General features: G+C 52.6%; 1 protein-coding gene and 1 long non-coding RNA gene across 2 annotated transcripts in view; both read right to left on the minus strand.

Annotated features, from left to right (window-relative positions):
* Positions 1–25,655, minus strand: part of LOC122390377 (DNA polymerase theta-like) — a 119,716-nt gene that overhangs the window by 40,474 nt on the left and 53,587 nt on the right. The gene's annotated exons all lie outside the window — the stretch shown is intronic.
* On the minus strand, positions 11,779–19,512 carry LOC122390387. The gene is made up of 2 exons (XR_006258141.1): positions 19,240–19,512; positions 11,779–12,922 (listed from the first exon to the last, which is right to left on the minus strand). It is a non-coding gene; the product is annotated as an uncharacterized LOC122390387 (long non-coding RNA).

The following is a 25,655-nucleotide window of genomic DNA, read 5'->3' on the forward strand; positions in this document are numbered from 1 at the left end:
CAGTTCAGTTTCAGACAAGAGAGCTAACCTGCTTGACGTAATCCACTTTGTTCAGCAGAGTTGTCAGCACTTTTTGCCTTGAAATATATTCAGATCTGCAACATCGCCATTTCAAGTGCCCAAGAGTTCGCCGACTTCAGAAAGAACATTAGCTTGTGCTTCGAATTCACATTATAAAGCAGAAGCTAAAAGAACTGAACGATCCCTTGTAAAGTATTTGCTAAGCTATAGCATATTTAATCGAGCCTTAACATACCTCAGCGTATCTTAGCGCCATAACGTCAAAAAGGATGCATTAAGCTGATAAGTGAATATAGATTCAACTCAGTACGTCAAAACCAAATTCCATTTATATTTCTGAATGAAGAGAACGTCGCCGACGGGTTAAAAACTTCCCGACCAAAAGGTTTTTCCTCAGCAATGCACAATCATAACTGAAACCCTCGCTGGTGTATCACACATTGTTTATGAGCTGATGAAAATCTCACAACAGGTAGGTTCCCAGCTTACATCGGATTAAAACACAGATCCCCACAAAGCGGTGACAAAAACTAGACACCGAAATTGTCTGTCGGAGCCCTATGATTCGATAACAAAGCCCGCACCCGCCCAGACCTACCTAGCTGCGCGGCAAAATAATTGGAAATCAATGGTGAGCGCTAAACAAAGACGGCCCCCGCCCGGCCCTGGCTAGGGCTCAAGGAACGCCGCGTCCAATGGCGAGTGAAATCCTTGGCGGCGACGCCGTTGTTATTGATGACGCCTGTGACCAGCAATGGAGGACCGAGCGCTGGTGTGTTGACCCATCACAGCATGTTCGGTCGTCGTGAAATCGATGCTGGGTTCACGACGGTAAAAGTGCCGGGCCATGGTCACTGCGAGGGGAACAGCGATCTATTAACGGCGGAGCAGGTTGAAAATAGGATGAAAACTGAAGCCTCAGTAACGTTAAGCGCGTACCGCTTTGCGCTGATCTATCATGTTCAATTATTTTACTACTCTGGCAGCCAGAGCTTTCTGGTCTGGGCTCATCACGAACGTAATACAAGGTGTATTGTATGACAGTGGCTCGGATCGTATGTGGTTAGAACATTGTGCATCAGGGGTCAATCATATGAAATTGCGAGGTAGCCGCCGAGCGTTAGTCTTAGAATTGCTTATGACATCCGATCCCAGCCGGCCAGCAAAACCAATCCAGCCACTTCCAGCTAAAACGCCACGCAAGCTAATGTGATACATCGTGCGGACACCTTCATAGCTTACCCGGATAAAGGAAGAGTAATGCAACACCTCCGAATAAAAAACTTAGTGTTCCATAACGAAGGTTTCGGAGGTGGCATGGTGATTTCGTGCAGTACTTATGCTCTTCAATACATACAAATGTGGATGTTAACTTATAAATGACATTCAGTGAGCTGCCATGGTTAATAACGAGAAGTTATATTATCGTTAGAACTTCTGTGTTCCCCACACATCAGCGGTGCACTGGTCACTGGTAAGTTCTAGTAAGCACTAGTTAGCACTGATAAGCACTGGTAAGCACGGATGGGTGGGCCACGATGGTGTGGTCGTCCCTACAGGTCGATAAATTCGTCCACCCCGTCACCGGGATTCCCTCCGTGCCCCGTCCCATACGGCGGTAATACGTCAACCGCATTAACGCCGACTTACACACACTGCACCAAAACACCGCCCGAGCCCGAGATAGAACTGGGCCAGTTACGGCAGCTAATGTAATAGAGTAAGTAGTAACCGGTAAATGTGCTATCTTGGTACGCGATCAGACAAGGGTGAAACCATGCGGGCAGATAAGTCAAATGGCATTTTGTTTACAGCCTGGTCATGCAAACACTTCCCAGATTCATGCAAGGATCTTCCGTTTCATTAGCTTTAAATTGGTAACCTCGGGTCGATAGCTTTCCACAATATATCAGCGAAGGTTATTCCCAAGGAAACTAGAACACAAGACCGTTATTAATTATTCCAGCAACAACCGCGCTGCATCAACGGATGTGATATGTAGATTGTAGAACCCAAGAAACCATAGAGTAACTATATCGTATTCACAGACCTCTACGCAGAGAACTCTTCTCTATGTATATAGAGAAGTATGTGTCGTATTTCCCATCGTATTCCCATGTGTCTCATTTCCCATGGAATTTGTATATTTCCGACACAGATGGAAGTCAACGTCCAATCAGTGGGTAATTAAGACAGCGTCCCTCTTCGCTTTACTGTGAAATAGAACAGGGAAAAACAGCAACAGATTATGTAAAAAAAATGAATAAAACATACATGGAAGCGCAAAATCGCCGATGACAGACAGCGTCAATAACATTGCCTGTTTCAACGAAGGAATCAGAGCCTGGAAAACATTCAGTCCCACTGTCGTTTCCTCGGACGGTAACGGCCACTCTCAAATGACACCACGACATGCGGTCATCAATAATCCAGACAGTAACGACCTAACGATTCGGCGGGCCGGCCCACAAAGGTCAGGGCGCCGCGCCGGTGGCAGGCGGCGGGTCGCGCTCATTCATACCACCGGCACGCGACATAGCGGAGGGCAGACACGCACAGCGCGGCCCCGCCCTTGGGGAGCGTGGTCATTTTACATAATCGGTACTAATGTTATACTGCGGCCGAAACTGGACATGGCGATGATACGCGAAGGGACGAGTTTTAGTTTGCTGCGTGCAACTGACGCTATTTTAGCACTTGCGTAAAGGGTTTCATGCACCCACCCTACATTTGTGCAAATTGCAGTATTAAGTAGTGTGCCAGTCACACACGCCACTCGGCTAAGGGCGGAGCCATGCCACGCAGGAACCAATGTGTCATGTGAGTGAATTATCGCTACTTGTGACGAAACTCATTTATATTTAAATGGCGACATTTCCGTAAGAAACCGTCATTTCCATTATTCAGACAAACATAAAATGACGGGGTCTCAGGTCATTGCATCCCACTGCGCCAAGTAAAAAAAAATCAACATATGTAGTAAATTCAACAGTGATAGCCCTGGTTAAAGCCAAGGTAGCCAGTCCCTAAAAGGAAGATTTCGTCAGATATTCAGTTAGTCGACTTAGACGTGATAAGCCGGTTGTCCTTTATAATTGATACCCAAGGTCATTGTAAATATCCAAACTGCTGTGTTATTCATAACACAAGCACACTAAGTCCTATTGACCCTATCCTTCCTGTGCGAGTACCTACGTGGGAATGCCACATAATAAGCACGCCTGTCAGGGCCGCGTGCATAGCGGCACCAGTTCGCACAACACGTGCCGACTCTCACACTTTACGCGTCAGAACACACCGACACATACCCCCCCCTCTCCCCCCACACACACACCAACACGCTAGTATTGAGGAACGAATAAGCTCCTAACGATTACCAGCGAAACGCCCAGTCTGTATGTGTTGTGAAATGCGACCACCTTAGTTTGTGAGCCCCAGCCGGGCCGGCCGGCGACGCGCGCGCGAGTTGTGAGCCGCTGTGGACACGTGACCGGCCGCCTGCGGGCGAATTGGGCGGAGCTGACTGCGGCGGCGGCCGCTGATCAGCGGTCAGTTGGCGTCCTGATCTCGAACCCGTAAGGTACGGCCTTTTGCGGCTGATCTTTGCACACGGGTAGAGTGACGGCGTGACTCAGGCACCGGGAGAGTGCGGCCTTGAGGCTGACTCCTTGCACCCCGGTTGCTGCCGCTGGTCGGCTAGGCGTCGGGGAGGGGTGGAGGGTCGGCTATCGGTAGCGGCGCGGGGTAACCCGGTGCCGACCCCAAATTGGAACCTTTGTGGTGTAGTGTATTTCTGGATCGGATATCGGTAAGGTCAGCTAATGCTGTTTAACTCCGACAATTGTCGTTTAAAGGGTGGCTAGTCACGGGTTGTATTTGATTGTGCTTATCATCACAATATATCGCGGCACTTCAACGCATTTCTTTAAGTAGTCGGTTGAAACTTACAGTCGATCCGGTCTTAGGGTTTGTCTGAATACAGTCCACACTTTTATACACGGCCAGAGTCGCAACATAGTCCTCCGCGGGCCGGATGTAACTGTACCTTTGGAATTTTTCGATCAGTCATTGTCGGTCAGTAACTGCTTGTTTTTTTTAGACTCCCTTTCTGAACATTGCCTGTCATGGAGGAATTGATCGCCACTAGGACTAGACTTCGCTCAAAGGCCACAAAGCTCTGCAACGATTTAAAGGCTTGTCGGCAGGAGGATCAAAGATCCTTGGATCAGGATCAGCTGGCGTTGAAAATCCACCATGTCGAGAAGCTGCTGGGCGAGCTTCAAGGCACCCAAATTCAGCTTGATAAGGTAGGGCAATCGGATGAGACCAGCCATATCCAGATGATGGAGGATGAGATATTTCTGAGTTCTCGAGTTCTAGCCCGCCTCGAGAAGGCTGCCGAGGCCAGGGGCGTGCCTGTGCCGGGGAACTCGACAGCGAACTCTGAATTCAAATCCTCTCTGGCTGTCAAAATCCCAGTTTTCGGTGGCGACATCATGAAATGGTCAGAGTTTTGGGAGTTGTTTATGGTCTCAGTTCATCAGAATCCTGGTTTCGAAGATGTTCAGAAGTTTGTCGTGCTGAAATCGCATTTAGCTGGTGCAGCCCTTCAGGCCATTCAGGGTATCCCAGTCTCTGGCAACGGCTACGCCGAGGCTGTGGCAGTTCTCAAAGAGAGGTTTGACCGAAGTGAGCTCTGCCGAGAGACGCTCATGAGAGAGCTTTTGAACATGCCTGCAGTCCGCTCCAATGATCTGAGGGCCCTGCGGTCACTGACGGACCATATCGCCGCCCACACCAGAGCCTTAAACTCACTCGGTGTCACATCAGACAGCTTCTCTTCACTCTTACTGCCCATGGTTAAAGAGAAGCTTCCAGAGAGCTGGCGAGTTGAGTGGGCAAGACAGGGAAAAACACAGTTCGCTGATTTTCTTGAGTTCCTTCAGCAGGAGATACGGGTGCAGGAGTATGCGAGAGGTGTAGCGGCACCAGATGCTCCCTCAAAGTCTCCAAACTCCGCGGCCTCTGTAGCTGCCACCCTTAATGCACAGCGCATGCCTCGCGCTTCAAACAAACTGTGCCCTGCTTGCTGCAGTGGGACGCACCCGCTCCCACAGTGCCGATCATTCTTGAAAATGGATCCTGAGGCTCGGTGGAGAGTTGCGTCGGCATCAATGGCCTGTTATTGTTGCCTAATAGGGGGACATCGCGCTCGAAGCTGTCGGGCTGGAGGCTGCAGCGAATGCGGACGGAATCATCACGTCCTGCTGCACCGCCACTCCGATGCCCATTCTCCGCAGTATCCGGGTGTTGGGGTGGCACCCACGACTGGTGCAGATGGGCCCTCGCCGGCTGGTCTGCGGCCGAGGGGTGCAGAGGTGAGGCCCCAGGACGGCCACTTGGAAACAGGACAGCGTCCATCCAGCTCAGGCCCTCCGCAGCCCGCTGCTGCTGCGCAGGCGCCGCCGGTGGGTCTGTTCAGGCCAGAAACGGTCCCAATCAGCACGGCTGGGGTAAGGACAGAATCACGTGATTTCAATGTCGGACGGCATCGCTACCAGGCTGGTGGGGGGAACATTGGCAATTGTTTCTTCCAGACAGCGCTGGTCAGGGCCGGTGATCCCCAGAACGGTCGAATGGTTCGGCTTCTCTTGGACGGGGGATCAGACTCCTCTTACATACGCAGCTCCCTGGCAGAGGAGCTTGGACTGCCGGTCGTTGGCACCGGGACCTTCTCCTGCATCGGTTTTCAGGAGAAGCTCGAGGAGCCACGGGAATACGACCGAGTCAGGATCGATTTGAACAGCCGGTTCGATGACGGACATGTGACTATTGACCTATGGAGCACGGAACGGGTGTGCTCTCCCCTTCCGGTGCCGTCCCTCTCGAAGTTGCCCGGTCAGATGCCCGAGATGATGGCCGATGATTTTAAGGGAGGTGAGATTGACCTGCTAATCGGTATTGACAACCTCTATAGAATCGTGCAGTGGGAGCAAGTCGGTGTGGGTGACGGACTTCGGGCTGTCGCCACCGTTTTCGGCTACGTGATGCACGGCTGCCACACGCACAGTGACAGATGTGAGGATTCTCTGTGCCGAAGGACGGAGAATCTCGCCATGAGGACGACTGCTGGAAGACTTGGCGAGGAGAGCGTCGGTCCACATGACGGCGAGATGACGGACATGCTGGTTGATCCTGTCCTCGAACCGGGGAGAGGACTGACGGTGACCGACTGCGTGCCGGCGTCCCATAAGGAACCACCCATCACTGAAACGGGGGGAGGACGGACAGTGGCCGACTGCGGACTTGCGTCCGATTCGGAGCTGTCTCCGGCCTCAGACGGTGTCGCGTCTCTACATCGAGGGGCTCGATATGACAGAGTTGATCGGGTCCGGCGGCGGCGCCGTCGCCATCGTCGTGTCGATGCTCATTTGACAGATTGCTGGAAGCAGGCCGTGTTGCGTGCCTGGACTCTGTCGCCGCGAGGAAGACCTACCCGTTTACCCAAGGTGGGCGACGTGTTTCGAGTTCATAGCGACAGGCACCGCGGTCGCTGGCCTTTGGTCCTGGCTGAGCGGCAGATCTCTGGGCCTGGCAGGCACGGACGAGCGGACAGGAGATGTGTTCCGGACAACTAGGTGGCCAATGAAGAAGCTGAATCCTTAACTGTTTTGATGATTCTAGACTGAACAGCAGTTGTATTGAAGTGTTTGAAAAATGTAAATGGCCTTGTGAATGTATTTATGTGTGTCCTGACCTGAAATGACATTTATCGGGTTGCGCTTGACTTTTCTTTCTTTTTGCAACAGACCCTGTCCTGACGCGTGAGCTCTCGGTCAGCGAAGCGGCGGCATATGGTGCTCTGCGGTGCTTCACCGGAACGGTCTTTTGGACTGTCCGGTCACAAGCAATGGACGGATGGACCGGTACGGCGGCTGGACGGTGGCACGGCGGCCGGACGCTGATCGCACGAAGACCGGGCGCACTGGACTTTCCCGGAATGGCTCAAGCTGAAGCCAGGCGAAGCGAGTGCGGTGTGCGTGTGCCTAGCTGGACACTGGACAGTGACGTGCAGTGACGATGTGTACGTGATGCGGCGGACGCGGTGCTGACGTCACGGTGATATCGGTGATTCATTGCGTCCAAGATGGCAGTTCATTTTATGTTGAAAATTTGTTAATTTTCAAGGGGGGAGTATGTTGTGAAATGCGACCACCTTAGTTTGTGAGCCCCAGCCGGGCCGGCCGGCGACGCGCGCGCGAGTTGTGAGCCGCTGTGGACACGTGACCGGCCGCCTGCGGGCGAATTGGGCGGAGCTGACTGCGGCGGCGGCCGCTGATCAGCGGTCAGTTGGCGTCCTGATCTCGAACCCGTAAGGTACGGCCTTTTGCGGCTGATCTTTGCACACGGGTAGAGTGACGGCGTGACTCAGGCACCGGGAGAGTGCGGCCTTGAGGCTGACTCCTTGCACCCCGGTTGCTGCCGCTGGTCGGCTAGGCGTCGGGGAGGGGTGGAGGGTCGGCTATCGGTAGCGGCGCGGGGTAACCCGGTGCCGACCCCAAATTGGAACCTTTGTGGTGTAGTGTATTTCTGGATCGGATATCGGTAAGGTCAGCTAATGCTGTTTAACTCCGACAATTGTCGTTTAAAGGGTGGCTAGTCACGGGTTGTATTTGATTGTGCTTATCATCACAATATATCGCGGCACTTCAACGCATTTCTTTAAGTAGTCGGTTGAAACTTACAGTCGATCCGGTCTTAGGGTTTGTCTGAATACAGTCCACACTTTTATACACGGCCAGAGTCGCAACAGTATGCCACTGTTAATTTGGAACATTATCCGAACGAGCCGATTGTTGCGGCCCGCCGGGAGCGTATCCACAACCGCACAGAGCCGTCCAGTCGCCAAAGTTGCACACTTGGGCGGGTTGGAGGGGGAGGGAAGCGACTCCAGAGACCTGTAACTCGCCCCAGTGGCTTCGTGGCACAAAAAGACACTCGGGCCGAGTTTAAACGGATCGAGCTCTGAGTTACCGCGGACTGGTCCGGTCAAGTGGCTGTCCAACCGACCCTGCAAGCGTAACTGATAGCTCGGCAATGGCAGCGGCGCTGACGGCTATTGGACGGCACACGGATGCAGTGTTACGCAGAACGGGGCGGTTTGGCCGACATACCAGTCAGGACTGTGATATCCATGAAAATGATTTCGACCGAAGTGCTGCATTCATGTGAAGAAACAGCCTTAAGCCGCTACCTCAATCATTTAAGCCCTAACTTAATTTTTCCAAGCATACCTTCTTTGATACTGATTGCGGAACCTTTAAGTTTAAATGAAAAAGGAGAGAATGCCAAGGTAGAGGGAAATACTTTGACTGGAATTAATAGCAAAGAAATGATAAAGTGAAAAACGAATAGAAGACTTTGAATACCAAGCAGGATTACGCGGCGGCGGAGCAGACGAATGGAGCGTTGAAAGCACGCAGTTGGCCACCACACACCTTCATTACTTAGCAGCAGAGGGCGTGAGAGGCCGGGCTCCGCACGGGAAACTTGGCCAACAGCGATACTCAATCATCCTGATTAAGTATGAGGCCGCTCACTTCCAAACTTCTCGCAGAAAAGGAAGAAAACAGCCGGCGATAGTAAATTCTGCCGGCCGCAGGTATCAATCGTGCGGAGAAACAGCACCGTTAGTGCCTGGATGGAAACAGCACACAGCGTACATACAGATGGAAAACTATGCGAGCTGATTGATAAACACCTCTGACGAAATGTTCGCTTTCCTGGCACGTAGGCAACAACGAAACCTTAGCGTGTTTTATGATATGACAAGAAACTATTTTAATGAATAAAAAGACTGATGGCGGCAAATGCTGCATTTTGCATGAAGGGACAGGGGGAAACAGGATGGAGAAACCATTTATAACGCAGTGGAATGGGATGGAGAAGATCGCTGGAGTTCTCTGGGGACCGGTGCTGTGGGCGATAAATGCCGCAGGCGCCCGGTCCGGCAGGGCAGCGGAAGGACTGCTCCGCCCCACCGCACCATCACTCAATGATTTCGCCCACCGCCACCAGTCCAGCGACTTTTATTGGAGAAATTCTGAGCAATGAGCAGACCGCTCACGCTTAGTATGATTTAAGGCCGACACAGCTCCCCAGTGATATATGGGTAATCACACGCAAATCTGAATCATTGAAATAACATGCAAAAGTAGTCAAGATGAAATATTTCGCGAAAATGACATGAAAGAAACAATAAGTAGGCCATCGAATTGCTATTGTCCAAAAATATAGCAAAGTGTTAAAAGCATACGGTGTGTTTAGATATGGCAAAATAATATACTTCACATGATTTATAACCATGTCAAGGCGTGGGTAGCCGGAAATTAAGCTGGAACAGATGACTTCGGGCTAGATTGTGACGTAAATTTCATCTCTTGATCCCAACAGCGTGGCAGCTGTTAACAAGGGTCGAACAGCGCCGGGCCATTAGTACACCGGCCAACCAGCAAACAGAGCTGCTGAGTCAACGGCCGGGCCTACACGGCCTACACGATCCTGAGCCGGCGCGAGTGAGCGAGTTGCGGGATACGGCAGGAAGAGGCAATAGAACGGAGCACACGCTTGTGCTGTGACTATGTTAGTCTTATTACATCATTGAGACCATGGGATAGACAGCGAGACAGATAACCGGTGAATAGAATGGAGCAGGCGAATTGTCATTGCTATGGAGTGAATGGAAAACAGGCGTTAGGCGCCTTTTATCCTGGACTAAAATGTTTACACTTATACAATGATTTAATATATGACCATTTAGCTCTGGTCCCCTGAAGCAGGCAACAGGCGAAACGCACCTCACTGATCCGGCAGAGCGCCACCAGCTCCACGTTGACCCTGAGTGGGCTGGTGTTACGGGCCGCCCCTGGGCGGGCGCCTGGCGCCGCCCGTGGCGCGGGCCGCCCCTGGGCGAGCGCCTGGCGCCGCCCGTGGCGCGGCCCGGCGAGTGGTCGCGGCGCCGCCGCCCGGCTGGCGGCGGCTGGGGAGTGGGCGCGCCGCGGCGAGCGGGCAGTCGGTCGCGGGACGCGGAACGGGGTGTTGTGCCTGTAATATTGCCGGAAATGTCTGATGCCGTGGACCACAGCCCAGAGCTCTTTGTCGTAGGTGGGCCATTTCACCTGCTGCTTCGACAGCGCCTTACTCTCATAGGCGACCACCCGCTCATACTCCCCTGTCTTCTCAGTCAAGACAACGCCAACCGCGAAGTTGCAGGCATCGGTGTACAGGACAAACGTCCCCTTGCCAGTTGGTAGCGTCAGGATCGGCGGCGTGGCCAGGACGGACTTAAGCTGCTCGAAGGCTCCTCGCATCGCTTCCGTCCACCTGATTTGACCGTCCGCCACCGTGGCGTCTCGCAGAGGCTTTGTGATTGCCGCATATCCTTGGATGAAGCGTGCGTAGTACCCGCACAGACCGAGAAAACTCCTCATCTCTTCGTCGGATGATGGATGTGGCCATGCCAGTACCTTTTCCACGTTACGTGGATCTGGCCGGATTCCCTCTTCGGAGACTAGGTGGCCGAGGAACGTCACTTCTTTGCGAGCGAAGCGACATTTTTGCGCCTTGAGCTTCAGTCCCGCCGCTCGGATCCGCTCGAACACCTCTTGTAAAGTGGCCAGATGCTCTTCCTCCGTCCTGTTGAACAGGATGACGTCATCCAGGTACACTAGGCAACTTTTTGTGTCCAGACCCGCCAGGATCATTTCCATCAACTTCTGGAACGTGCCGCTCGCATTCTTCAGGCCCATTACCATCACTCTGAAGTGATGTAGCCCCTTGCCCGTCGAAAACGCCGTCTTTTCTCGATCCTCAGGTGCCAACTCCACCTGCCAATATCCCGTGGCCATATCCAGCGTGGTGAACCACCTCGCTTTAGCCAGGGTGTCGAGAGAGTCGTCAATTCGAGGGAGTGGCATCGCGAAGCCTTTCGTCACTCTGTTCACTGCTCTCAGGTCAACACAGAAGCGGAAGGTTCCGTCCTTCTTGCGAACCAGTACCACTGGAGAGCACCAGGGACTTTCGCTTTCTTCGATGATCCCATCCTGTAGCATCTTCTCCTTCTGCTTCTCCACCTGGTCACGCACCTTCAGCGGCACCCGCCGTGGTCTTTGTTTGATGGGACTAGCATCACCAGTATCGATCTTGTGTCTGGTTAGATTCGTCTGACCAATATCTCCGGGACGCCAGCTGAAGACATCGGCATATTTCTCGAACAAGCCGCGCAGCCTCCCCTGACCATGTTCCCCGAGATCAGTCAGACCGGGTTCCAGCGCCTGCTTCACGTCCGGATCGATATCTTCAGCTGCCTCCGGTGGAAAACCTCCACCTTCGCAGCTCGCCACCGCGTCAACCACGTCGTCCGGCTCTGGACACAGTTCACACATGTCTCCCAACGAGTCTCCCATCGAGAAGAATGTTCCCACGTCTGAGCCTTTCAGCAGTCGAACGTCTTCTGTCCCGACGTTCGAAAATTGAATGGGCACTGTGCCGTCGGTCGCGACAGCAACAACAGCTCTCGGTATCAACAGTGAGTCCCAGTCGGCTGCAGGGCTCGGCTCCACCATCCCGGTCATGGGCGTCTCTGCCACAGCTACGCCGGATCCATCCAGCGGTTCAACCACCGCTGCAGCTGTCAGGATCGAGCGACCCGGAATAGTCACTGTCACCGCAACGGTGGGGAATTGATAACACTACATATTGGAAATTGGCGTGGATATATATTGCGGTACAACGTTGGTAGTCAGTGTAGACGAAGTATCGCTCAGACGCCTTCAACTTGACATGTAGGTTTCTGAGAAACAAAGAAAATCCTAATTAAATAACGCCAATCACATCAATAGGGCAAGAAAACTCAAATTCACACGACTCATAGCATTTTAACAACTCAAACTCCTTACCAAAGTAAGCCCGACCGTCACAGAAAAGGCTCAGACAAAGACCATGCCGGTATTTTTCCAACCACACCCTTCTGCCTTCGAACGATCAGCTGGTTGCATGAAAATCCAGCTGATAGCATGACACTTTCAGTTTCGGTCTCAGTCGTCGGCGCCACCAGACAGAGCACCCACGCCATCTAGCGTCATACGGCGGCACTCTCCCGCAGTCGCACTCGGGTTGGTACGCAGGTGGCGCCACACGATCAACGTGCCACCGAGAATATCCGCTTCGCTCGTCACATCCTCCACCCCCCAAACGCTGACATGAGACACTGAGACGAGCCCCACGGACCATTCTAGCACTGTCATCACATATGCGTCCGAAATACCCCTGTCAGCGCTGGGTAGTGCAGCCTTGCCAGCTATGTTAACGCGCACGGGCACCGCTGTTTCGCACTGAGCACAATTCGACCACGCTGACAGCCGATAGCAGGAACTGAGGCCAGCTAGTCCCATCCGGCACTAGCTCATACCGGACGTCCCTGAGCTCCGTCCCAGAGCATAGCTCCACAGTCTGTTCCACCGGACGGTGTCGCCCGCCCCGACCGCGCGCGCCGCCCGCTCCAACTACGCTGTCCAACTGGCCACCGCTCTGCGCCAGCGAGTCGGGAGTTCATCCAGCCCCAGTACGGCAGTCCGGAGACGAGCGTCATGCGACGCGCGACCGTCCTCACGCGCTCCACCGAGCAACGCGACAGCCACGCCGCCGCTGCCCCGCCGGCGGCGCCGGAGCGCCACGGTCCGCCCGAATCCAAGTAGCAGCCGCTGCAGTCGGAGCTCCACGGTCCGCCGGAGGACACCAGTCAGTCACCACCAACGAAGCCGCCGAACATCTTCGTCGACCCCCGCCAGATCCGGTAGTGTAGCCGCAGCCCGTCGCCGGTCAATAGGAACGGTCCACGACTCTGTAAGGAACACAGGATCCTAAATAGGACAGATCTAAGGAAGCGGATGCAGTACATAATCACTAGCGCAGGATAGTCAATGACACAGGACATTCAAAGACACAGGATAAAGCCAATGACACTGCACACATTACACCGCCCTCGACTCGTCTGCTTGCATCAGACACAGCTCTCCAAGAAGCAGATCCTGTTGGAGGGTCGTAGGTAGATTCCTCCCGTGGCAGTGCGAACTTTCACTGCTCGAATGGTTCCGTCTGCACCCGGCATAACTTCTGTCACTCTTGCTAGCGGCCAGTAGCCGCGCGGAGAGTTTTGCTCCACCATCAATACCACGTCTCCAACTTTCAAATCACGTGTCTTCTGCATCCACTTCTTCCGTTCGATGAGAAGAGGCAGGTATTCTTTGCGCCACCGCTGCCACAGCTGGTTAGACAGAGCTTGAGACTGTCGCCATTTTCCGCGTCCACACGTGTCGCTGTCTGAAAACTTTCCAGGCGGCAGGGCAGCTTGAGGATAGCCCAAAATGAAATGGTTCGGGGTTAGTGGTTCAGCATCGTCGATAGCAGAGCTAACGTACGTCAGGGGCCGACTGTTCAATAGAAACTCGACTTCCAGTAGGACGGTGTGCAGTACATCCTCGGCTACGCACTGATTCCCTAGCACCACGCGCAGCGACCGTTAACGGAAGCTACCAAGCGCTCCCACACACCGCCCATGTGGCTGGCCGTGGGTGGGTTGAAGCGCCACTCAATGCGCCTCTGAGTCAGCTCATCCACGATCTGTGACTGATTCCAATGTTCCAGACAAGCTTCCAGCTCCTTCTCGCCAGCGACCAGGTTCGTCCCGTTATCGGACAGGATCAGTCTTGGTCGTCCTCGGCGGGCGATGAATCTTCTGAGCGCCATCAGAAAGTCATCTGTGTCCAGTGACGCAGCGAGTTCTAGGTGTAGCGCTCTGGTCGCAAGACAAGTGACGAGAAGCACGTATCGCTTCTCGCTTTTCCGGAACTTCTTGACCGTCAGTGGTCCCAAATAGTCGATACCGACGCAAGCGAATGGTCTGGAAGTATCGAATCTGCTTTCGGGAAGATCCGCCATGATCGGAGCTCTAGGTTGAGCTCTCCTGTTCCTGCAGAAGGCACAGCGGTAGATGTTCTTCCTCACCGCCGATCTCGCTTTGGCGATCCAGTAGCTGAGACGTATCTCACTGAGAGTCTGCTCTATTCCTGAATGTAGGACACGTCGGTGGGCATCAGAGATGATCAAGCGTATGATATCATTCTCACCGACTAGGATGGGATGTCGGGACGACTCAGGAAGAGGCGCATGGAGAAGGCGTCCTCTAGCACGCATCAGTCCCCGCTTATCGACGAACGGAGACAGGTGTTGTAGGGAGCTGCCGGCAGGCAGACGGCCTCCGCTGACGATCAGCTTCTTCTCCTCGTTGTACACAACGTCTTGAGACTCCTTCAAGATGAACTCTTCTGCAGCTTCGATCTCGGGAGCAGTGAGAGGACCTCCCGCTCGCTGACCGCTGTCCTTCCGGCCCCTCGCATTCCTGCTGAAGCGGATGATCCAAGCGACCACACGCTTATACTTCGACCAGGATGAGAAGCGGGAAGGGTCTAGAAGGTGTTGTTCGGCGATACTGGCTGTGAAGACCGCCTTCTGTGTCGCTTTGACTTCTGGTCCGCTTGCCTCTAGTGTTGACTTCACTTCTTCAGCTGGCCATTCCACCTGATCTCGCGTCAGGAACGCTGGTCCTTTCCACCACAGGTCACATTTCTCGAGCTCTGGTCCTGACGCGCCGCGTGAGCACACGTCCGCTGGGTTCAGGTCGCTGGGAACGTGGTGCCACTGACCTATCTCGGAAGACTCCTGTATCTCCGAGATCCTGTTGGAGACAAAGGTGTGAAAACGCCTACTTTCATTTTGCAGAAAACTCAGCACCACAGTGCTGTCAGTCCATAGAAAGGTCTCGTCGAGATGACAGGACAGCTCCTTCTTTACAAAGTTCGCCAGTCTCACTCCAAGTACGGCTGCCTGCAGTTCCAGCCTGACTATAGTCAACTGCTTCAGAGGAGCAAGCCGGGTCCGCGACATCACAAACGCTGTGAAGTGCTCACCTCTCGTGCAAGACATCCTGAGATATGCTACCGCGCCAAAGGCCAGCTCGGACGCGTCGCAGAAGATATGTAGTTCTCGATGCACGACTTCCGTGTCCTGCGGAAACTCGACTTTGTAGCACCGGGGAATCTCGATGTCTCCCAGGAGAGGCATTTCCTGGAGCCAGCCTTGCCAGGCTGTGAGCATGTCTCCACTCAGTTGCTGGTCCCAGTCGTGCTTCCGCATCCAGAGCTGCTGAACGAGCACCTTCGCCTTCAAGACAAAGGGAGAAACCACCCCCAGGGGGTCAAAGATCATTGAAAGCTTCCTCAGGACCCCGCGCTTGGTGTTCTGCACCTCAGTCTTCGTCACTTGAACTCCCAAGACGTCACAAGCTGGTTTCCAAACACACCCCAGGGCACGCTGAGTATCACTTGGTCCGAGGCATGTTTGGTCTTGTCTTGCAGCGCTCCTCTCATCTCTGGGGATCTCGCTCAAAACCTCCATATTGCTGCTGTTCCACTTCACCAGGCGGAAGCCGCCCTTGGCGACGAGTTCAGTTACCTGCTTCTGCATGAGCTTGGCAACTTCAACGTCTTTCACTGACACCAGCAAATCATCCATGTAGAAGTTCTTCTTCACGACCTCTGCTGCGGCTCGTGACTCGATCGTGTCTTCTTGGTGGTCTTCAGCTGTCTTCTGGAGAGCATGGTTGGCCAGAGCGGGACTGCATTTAGCTCCGAAAATCACCACAAGCATCTGGTAAACCTCGGGGGGTCTCCTCTGGTCCACGTTCCGCCACAAAAAACTCAGCGCCGGCTGGTCTTCTGGTCGCACTCGCACCTGATGGAACATAAGCTCCACGTCAGCGACCAGCGCCACTCTCTCCTCCCTGAACCGAAGCAGGACACCCACCAGATTTTGAAGCAGATCTGGCCCTGTCATGAGAGCATCGTTCAGAGAAGTGCCTCCATACTGAGCGGCCGCATCAAAAACCACGCGGATCTTCGACTTATTTGGACTCACCACTGCATGGTGAGGTAGCAACCATCTCTTTGGCGTTGGCTGAGCCACCTCTGCCGACGATAACTTCCGCGCGTGACCTTTGGTGACGTAGCTCATTAGTGCTTGGTCATAGGCTTCAGCCTTGTCAGGGTTTCTCAACAGGTTCTTTTCCAACGACAGCAGACGTCTCTCTGCCATGACTCTGTTGTCTGGCATCTTGGGTTCCGGGTCTTTCCACAGCAACTCCACTTCATAATGACCATCTGGAGTCTTTTTGGTCCTCTTCAACATCTCCAGGGCACGGGCGTCCTCCTGGGATCTGGATGGCTGCCCCTCATACCTGCACCCAAATGATTCCGTTTCCCACCAGTCCTGTAACTTGGTGCACAACAAACTCTCCTCAGTCATGGGACGGACAAACATCACACTCCTCAGGCTGTCCACCTCTGCTTCAGCCACTGAGCCAGTGAGAGTCCATCCGAATGTCGTTCGGATAGCTACTGGGTCTCCAGGATTCCCAGTCCTGATCTCCAGCTGCAGCACAGCCTCGATCACATTCGCTCCGAGCAGTAGCTCAACTTTCCTCCCCGTGCAGTCATGGAGTGGTAGGCCCTGAAGATGTCTCCAGTTAGCTTCCTGCCGTACCTGTGGAATAGTGACATTGATATCCTTGACTGAGAACGCCTCGGGGACCAAGACTCTTGTGCAGCTGCCGCTTGTTGCGCACAGCTCTAACTGGGTCTTCTTCGACTTCTGCAGAGGTCCGGACCCTTCAACGTTCTGCAGTCTGAGGCTCTGCTCCACTCCCTGTAGTCCAAGATCCTCCAAGACACGTTCACACACCAGAGTGGTCTGGGAACCAGGATCCAGCAGAGCGCATACCTCCATGGACCCGTGAGGACCCAGGATGGTGACGGGCACCACCTGCAGAAGCGTTTTCCTTCCTGTACCGACAGCTGACGCAGCGACTACTCGACCAGCATCTGGCTGTGCGGCCACTGTCGTTGACACTGGAGCCCTGATACCAACCCTCTGACTCCCATGCAGCAGCTGATGATGGCGGAGCCGACATCCATCTGTTCCGCACGGCTTCGCTTGGCGGCAGTTCCTCACCCTGTGACCTCTCCTCAAACAGAAGAAGCAGGAACCCGATTTGCTGATTAGCTGGGCCCTCTCGTTGACATGCAGGCGGCGGAAGTCCATGCAGTCCACCAGGTCATGAGGCTGCGAACAGCAGGCACAGGTACGGTGCTGGCTGATGCTGATGCTGGCTGATGCTGGCTGAGATTGGGTGGTAGCATGATGCTGGCTGGTCCCTGTGGCCAGAGTAGCTCTCTGTATGGTGGTAGATCCTCTGTGCGTTGTCTTCTCTTGCCTCTTCTTGGAAGAAGGCGGTTCCACTGCGGCATAGTTGAGTGCAATCCTAACTTGTCTTTGCATCCACACATCAAAGTCAACAAGTGTTGGTTTGGTTTCCAGATCCAGAATGTGTTCTCCCCACATACGCTTCATCTCTTGCGGTAATTTCTGTACGACTCTGCGCAAGTTCTCAAAGCTGTTGAGATCCCCTTCATAGCCTAGAGCCTGAAACATTGTGACCGCGCAGTGAACAGAGGAATGTAAGCGTTCCAGCCCGACTGGATCCAGGTAGGTTGGTGCCGGACAGGAAAATATATCCTGTAGGTGAGCATGCACAACATCCTCCTTCCTTCCAAATCTGTCCTCAAGAGCCTTTAGTGCTTCATCATACAGCTGACCATCATACAGCATCCCACTGATTGTGTCCTGTGCTCTACCAACAACTGATGCCTGCAAGTGCACCATCTTCTCGGTTGAAGTTAGTGAAGGCTGATTGTGCACTAAAGTCCTGAAGAGAGCCCACCATCTTGACCATTCAGATGGCTCGCCACCAAACTTTGGAAGAGTGATGCGTGGCAGACTGTGACTGAAAAGAGATGCTGAGGGAGACGAGTCTTGGGCAACTCTGTCAACAGGTGCAGTTTCAAGACTGACACGAGGGATGTCCGCTGGTCTTGAAGTATCATGCTGAAACTGGTGAGCATTTTCACAGGCAAATTCTCCACCAAAATCACTCCTCCTGTCCCAGTTCAGCTCATCAGCTTTAGCCAACTTTGCCCTGAGTTCTGCAGCAGCTTCTGCATCCTGAGCCTCTTGGAGTTTTTGACGTCTTGCCAACTCCTGCAACTCCTTTTCCTGCTCCAGACGGTGCTGCAGTTGAGACTTCTCCAACTGTTTCACCTTCAGTTCAATTTCTGCTGATCTGGATGCATCTGAGCCTCCCGAGGCCTGAGATCCTTGTACAGACACCACTGATGGGGGCTCACTCTTTCTTGACTTCAAGTACTCTTCAATTCGTTTGACAGCCTCTTCATACTGGCTCTCTGCACTGACAAAGTATTGCTCAGCTTCCTCCTTTTCTTCCTCAGTTGGAAGGAGGGCGGCATATTCATCATTCACTTCCTGTAACTTGCCAAGTGCATTTCCCAACTCAGTAAGTATGGATGCCAGGCGAGTACGGCTACCCCTACTATCAATCAGCACAAAAGCCTGCCTGCGGAATCTCGTCAGCGTACCAAGTTGCCGAGCCCGCCTCTGCTTAGCCTCATGAACAGACATGACTCTGTCACACTGCTCAAACCAGGAAGAGCTTAACAATTAGAAGCAGTGGTGTCTACACAATCTTCAGACAGGTTTCCTCCTCGAGACGCAACTTCAACCGACAATTATTCATGGGCAAGTGTCAGGTCAGAGGCTCAGACAAATGGACATAGGTCACGGCACAGACGAATGCCAGCAGCATTCATCACAATAAAGGCACAGGTCAAACAGTAGTACAGGTCAGAAGCAGGGTGAAGTTCAAGGGCACAGGTTAAAATTCAACAGAGGTCATGGTCAAGGGCACAGGTGAGGCACAGGTTAAGGCAAATTCAATCATGGGTACTTTGAAACTGTCACCGCAACGGTGGGGAATTGATAACACTACATATTGGAAATTGGCGTGGATATATATTGCGGTACAACGTTGGTAGTCAGTGTAGACGAAGTATCGCTCAGACGCCTTCAACTTGACATGTAGGTTTCTGAGAAACAAAGAAAATCCTAATTAAATAACGCCAATCACATCAATAGGGCAAGAAAACTCAAATTCACACGACTCATAGCATTTTAACAACTCAAACTCCTTACCAAAGTAAGCCCGACCGTCACAGAAAAGGCTCAGACAAAGACCATGCCGGTATTTTTCCAACCACACCCTTCTGCCTTCGAACGATCAGCTGGTTGCATGAAAATCCAGCTGATAGCATGACACTTTCAGTTTCGGTCTCAGTCGTCGGCGCCACCAGACAGAGCACCCACGCCATCTAGCGTCATACGGCGGCACTCTCCCGCAGTCGCACTCGGGTTGGTACGCAGGTGGCGCCACACGATCAACGTGCCACCGAGAATATCCGCTTCGCTCGTCACAGTCACCGTCTCTGCCAGAACAACCTTAGCTCGGGAAGCTCGAATCTCTGGGTACGTGGGAAGGGAAATTTTCAACCCTTTGATACGAAAAACTCCCTCTTCGTCATCGATGATGGTGCGATGCTGACAACAGAAATCTCGACCGAGAATCACGTCATACACCAGACCAGCCACCGCTGCCAGTCGAGAACATCCGAATGTCTCTCCGGAGATCGACATCGGGACATCACAGAGTACCTCCGTGATCACCAGCGGACTCCCACCCGCTCCCTTCGCAGACCGCGACGGGGTGGTTGACTTACAGCCCAACTCCACCTTGATGCGCTGATGTAAGCCGCACCTCACCATCGAGAAATCTGCGCCAGAATCAATGAGTGCCCACGCCTCAAGACTACCGATTTTCACCCTGACGGCGGCTGCGGTGAACCGGGACTGGTGAGAAGCAGCTGACTCTCGCCCCACTGAACCAGCTGCCCCTAGTTTTCCGGCTGCCTGTTGTCAGTGGACTTCGTTGGTGCAGTCTGCCGTCTGCCCTGCGCTGAACGGGTCACGTGGTCCGTGAGAGAACGGCAAGCCGCCATCCAGTGACCGCTGCGACCACAGGCTAGACAGAACGGGTGACGTGGACCCCTCCCAGGCTCCTTGAACGGACAGTCAATCCGAATGTGTCCCCTTTCCTCCTACCCACAGGATTACTTGGGCACTGGAGGTGTCAGGATGAAGGCCATCCAACCACCTCCGCACCTCCATGACCCCCTCAGCCACCCAGCGGCGCAGTGTGTACCCCGGTATGGCCCGGATGGTGAGGCTTCGGGGTGGGTCGCAACGGACGTCTGTTCTGTGCAGGATCGAGTCCCCGATGAGAAGGACGGCTTCCGCGCGACCAGCCTCCGGCGAACCGCCGGACGCCCCGTCGGCCTCACCAACTACCACCTCCTCCGGCGACCCGTCTGTGGGCGTCTCCTCCCGCGGCTTCTCGTCCTGCAGCTCCATGTTCGAAAACTCCTCGAACTCTTGCGCCTCGACACCCAGCAGCTCACTTAGCAGGTCCGTTGTGTCAGTCTCCACCAGGTCGACCGCCAGCGGAGACAGATGGTCACGCACAGGATCTCCTACGCCCGCCTCTAGCAGGGTAGTCACGAACGGGGGTGTGGAGACACCGGCTAACACGGCGGACGTCGGAGACAGCGGCGGCAGATACTCTACAGACCGCTGCGCATCACCCGTGAGCAAGCCGGTCGTCGTCGATGGTCCACCAACCGCTCCGGCGCCGATGGGGAGCGCGATGTCCTCCTGCTGCTGGACAGCCTCCAGGGCGGCACGTACTTCGGCCACTTCCCAGTTTTCTCGGTCTGTGCGGGTACTACGCACGCTTCATCCAAGGATATGCGGCAATCACAAAGCCTCTGCGAGACGCCACGGTGGCGGACGGTCAAATCAGGTGGACGGAAGCGATGCGAGGAGCCTTCGAGCAGCTTAAGTCCGTCCTGGCCACGCCGCCGATCCTGACGCTACCAACTGGCAAGGGGACGTTTGTCCTGTACACCGATGCCTGCAACTTCGCGGTTGGCGTTGTCTTGACTGAGAAGACAGGGGAGTATGAGCGGGTGGTCGCCTATGAGAGTAAGGCGCTGTCGAAGCAGCAGGTGAAATGGCCCACCTACGACAAAGAGCTCTGGGCTGTGGTCCACGGCATCAGACATTTCCGGCAATATTACAGGCACAACACCCCGTTCCGCGTCCCGCGACCGACTGCCCGCTCGCCGCGGCGCGCCCACTCCCCAGCCGCCGCCAGCCGGGCGGCGGCGCCGCGACCACTCGCCGGGCCGCGCCACGGGCGGCGCCAGGCGCTCGCCCAGGGGCGGCCCGCGCCACGGGCGGCGCCAGGCGCCCGCCCAGGGGCGGCCCGTAACACTACCACACCGGATAACACCGCTAGCCGGTCAGCACCCCTCTCAGAGTCACAGGTCGGCGAGAACATAGAGTTATGCTACACCACCACCAGTCCACACCAGTCCAACAGTCACTCTCCACCACCTCCATCAGATGACATCCCTAGTATATCCGCTCGTTTGGCACGTTATCGTGAACTGTTCAGTCGAATGAAACAAGAATTCACGGAGCAAAGACTCGAGAACATGACTAGCCGCGACGTTATGGCCGATCCGGAGCTAGCCTACTACTTAACGCGAAAAGCAAAGGATCGAGCCGTGGACGCAGCAAGTCCAGAGGTTCCAAGAAGGTCGCTAACACCGTGTTGAAGAAACGCCGCGTTGTGAACAAGAAGTCGTGCTAAATGTTCCATCTCTCGTAACAATCATACGCCAGTTTTGGAATTTTGTTGTGCTTTTCACCTGCATAGCCTGAAATATACATTTAGGTGCGCAAAAAAAAAAAAATACAATGATTATCAATTAATATTACCATTCTGTTCGCAGATATTAACCCGCGCCCCACTGGGGTTTGTGTACAACACGCCCTACTGGGGGGGGGGGGGGGGCTATTCATAGCCCCCCCTCCTAACTCCGAAACTACTGGGCCGATCGTCAAAATTCAAACGGCGTCTGATAGCCCCGGAAAAACTGTCGAACGAAACCTAATTTCATTGACCTCGAGGTCACCGATGACGTCACAGGTCAGGTCAAAGTAAAAATTATTAGCATTTTGGCTTGTTCACATTTTGGGCTCTGGCCGCCGTCTTACAAGTCAGATCAGGTTCATTTTTGGTTTCCACACTCGTGAACAGATGCTCTAGATACCTTGAGGGTACCAAGCTTGTACTTTGATTTTCAGGTCAAGGTCAGGTCATCACAGCTCACGAAAATATAGCATGCGTCGGTCACGTGACACATGTTTTATGGTCCATTTAGGTCATAGATTTCGAATTTGATGTCGTCTGTGTCATTCGAGGTCATTTTGAGGCAAATTTAGCTTAGGTCAGGTCACTTTCAGGTCAAAAAAGGTCAAATTTTGAAGTTAAGATTTTTCAACAAAAAAGGTGTCTATTGGATGCAGTTTGAGCTCAGGAACACGATGGTGCCATTTATATTGGTGCACGATGTCAAATACGTACTGAAAAATTGATTTGAAAAAATAAAAATTGTGAATTATTTGCAATAATGCGTATACCTTGGCCATTTTTGAAGATATTTAGCTAAAACTTGCTAGAGTTAGTCATAATCATGCGTTCTGTCACATATATTCCGGTTTTTTTCGAAAAGTCAAAAACTTTTTGAAAAAAAAATATAAAAATATAAATTTTGAATATTATTATATAAAATTTTCGAAATTTTCAAAATTTTGAAAATCCGAGATAGCAGTTTGATAGCGCGGTCAATTTTGAGTCCTTTCATGCAAAGAAATTGGATCTAGCTTAAAAACTGAGCTCTTGGGAGCGATTGCCGTGGTTCAATGTTTTGCGTCGAAATCGGACGAACATGACGTCACTCTGACGTCATTTCCGGCCGACCTATGGTAGCTACGAAGTTCAAATTTTGACACAAGGTGTCAAATTGATGCAGCCGAAGGTACTGAAAGTTTGGCGTCGATTCGTCAAGCGGTTTGGAAGTTATTGCAGAAAAACGGGAGGGGGGGCTATAAATAGCCCCCCCCCACATTGCCCCAACAGACGGTAAATAACTTTTGAAAATACCAATTTCCAATTTTAGTGTTTTCTGGACCAAAATTTTGCGAGGAATCCGATGGTGTGGTCCCCGAAATCTGAAAAATTTCCATTTTGGAGATAGCACCTATTTTTTGAAAAATAAATATTCGTCCGGCTTAATAGTCAAATAAATTGGAAATATAATGAGTTAATTTTTGTAACAACACTAGAATGTGTCGAACATGAATCAGAGATATATTTTAGCTGAGATGATACTATATCTGCGCATACATGTACATGAACTAGTACATTAACCCTCGTCGGCCCAGAAGGGGTGGGGCGGGTGCCGCCTGATAGGGCTTTTCGCGATAGCTTAAAACTCGCTTAGGGTAGGCAGCTGAAACTTGGCATACCTAATCTTTTATTCAAGCTGGATCTTTTGACCTCAACTGCGTTTTCAGGTCAGGTCAGGTAACTGACCTATGACGTCATAAATGAGCCTCTGCGAGGTCCTCAGATGTTGCAACTTTGCAACGCCCTCAGTGCCAGCGGAACTTTCACAGGAAGATAAAACTTACAGGACGTAGTATCCTTCAGAGGTCTCACAACTTGTATATCTCGGATTTAACCTAAATGTCACATGAGGTCAGGTCGGTCACGTGACCTCACCATTATAAGTCAATGGGGGAAATACGAAAACTGTTATTTTGGCGCCGTAATGATCTAAAACTATCCCAAGCACATGAAATCGTGGTTTCATGATCGGACCTTACAAAGAGTACATGAAACCACGATTTCATGTGCTTGGGACAGTTTTAGATCATTTCCGGCGCCAAAATAACAGTTTTCATATTTCCCCCATTGACTTATAATGGTGAGGTCACGTGACCGACCTGACCTCATGTGACATTTAGGTTAAATCCGAGATATACAAGTTGTGAGACCTCTGAAGGATACTAAGTCCTGTAAGTTTCATCTTCCTGTGAAAGTTCCTCTGGCACTGAGGGCGTTGCAAAGTTGCAACATCTGAGGACCTCGCAGAGGCTCATTTATGACGTCATAGGTCAGTGACCTGACCTGACCTGAAAACGCAGTTGAGGTCAAAAGATCCAGCTTGAATAAAAGATTAGGTATGCCAAATTTCAGCTGTCTACCCTAAGCGAGTTTTAAGCTATCGCGAAAAGCCCTATTAGGCGGCACCCGCCCCACCCCTTCTCGGCCGGCGAGGGTTAATGTACTAGTTCATGTACATGTATGCGCAGATATAGTATCATCTCAGCTAAAATATATCTCTAATTCATGTTCGACACATTCTAGTGTTGTTACAAAAATTAACTCATTATATTTCCAATTTATTTGACTATTAAGCCTGACGAATATTTATTTTTCAAAAAATAGGTGCTATCTCCAAAATGGAAATTTTTCAGATTTCGGGGACCACACCATCGGATTCCTCGCAAAATTTTGGTCCAGAAAACACTAAAATTGGAAATTGGTATTTTCAAAAGTTATTTACCGTCTGTTGGGGCAATGTGCCCCCAGTGGGGCGCGGGTTAAGCCGTGGAGGAAGAGACAGAGGTTCAGCAACAGCGGGCTGAAAATTGTGCGAGTCACAGCCAAGAAAAATGTAACACCGGGAGGCCAAAAGCACCCCACTCCACCAGCTCAGCACCCAGAGCGAGGGGAGATCAAAGAAAAAGGCGTCCTCAGCAAGGCTGTGTCGGCAGCCAGACACTTCAAGCAGCGTGATGAGAGCCGGGCCAACAAAAAACGACACCGACAAGAGACCCCAAACACAACGAGTAGACAGCGACATAAATTGCCGTGTTGCCACGGCTCGTGCCACGGGCGTCGACACGTGCCACGGGTGTCGCCACCAGGCGGCTCGGCGAACAGACCGTGTCTGCCAAGGACGACGACCACTCCAAGCTGGGTCGGGTATTTCGGTCGGACAAAGCGAGAAAACGCTGCCAGGGGAGAGGTGGAGGCAGCATCGACTCGAGGCTGCCTATTTTAGCAGATCCGACAAAAAAGGGCAAGGGCCACTGACTGTTCCTAGACACGATTACTAACGGAACACAGATGGACCAGGCCATAAACGGTACCAAAAAGGATCACAAATCGTAGAGGAACTCAGATGGGCTATCCCAGAGGCCAGAACTGTAGAAAAAGTAAGACACACCACAGAACCAAATACAGAACTGCACACAATACGCAATACGTCTACAGTCCACTGACTGCAGACAAATTTTTAGGCTGGAGCGCAGGACCACATACGGACGAGCCGCAGACGGGCTCCGAGGCAGCAGGTGAGTGGCGAGCGAGTCACGCACACAACAGGAGCCAGACGGCGGCCGACACCGTACGAAAACACAACTGACAGGGTGGCGAGACTACACAGAGTGGGAGAGAAAACCAACGGAAATAATGGATGGTGACAGGACCGCAGTAGATGAAATACGGCGGAAGGAGAATGATAAAAATTGTCATCTATCTAGACTTAAATTAGCGATCTAGACTTAAATTACGAAGA

This window comes from Amphibalanus amphitrite, unplaced genomic scaffold, assembly GCF_019059575.1.
Source record: "Amphibalanus amphitrite isolate SeventyFive unplaced genomic scaffold, NRLGWU_Aamphi_draft 000394F_arrow, whole genome shotgun sequence".
In the NCBI taxonomy this organism is placed as follows: Eukaryota; Metazoa; Arthropoda; class Thecostraca; order Balanomorpha; family Balanidae; genus Amphibalanus; species Amphibalanus amphitrite.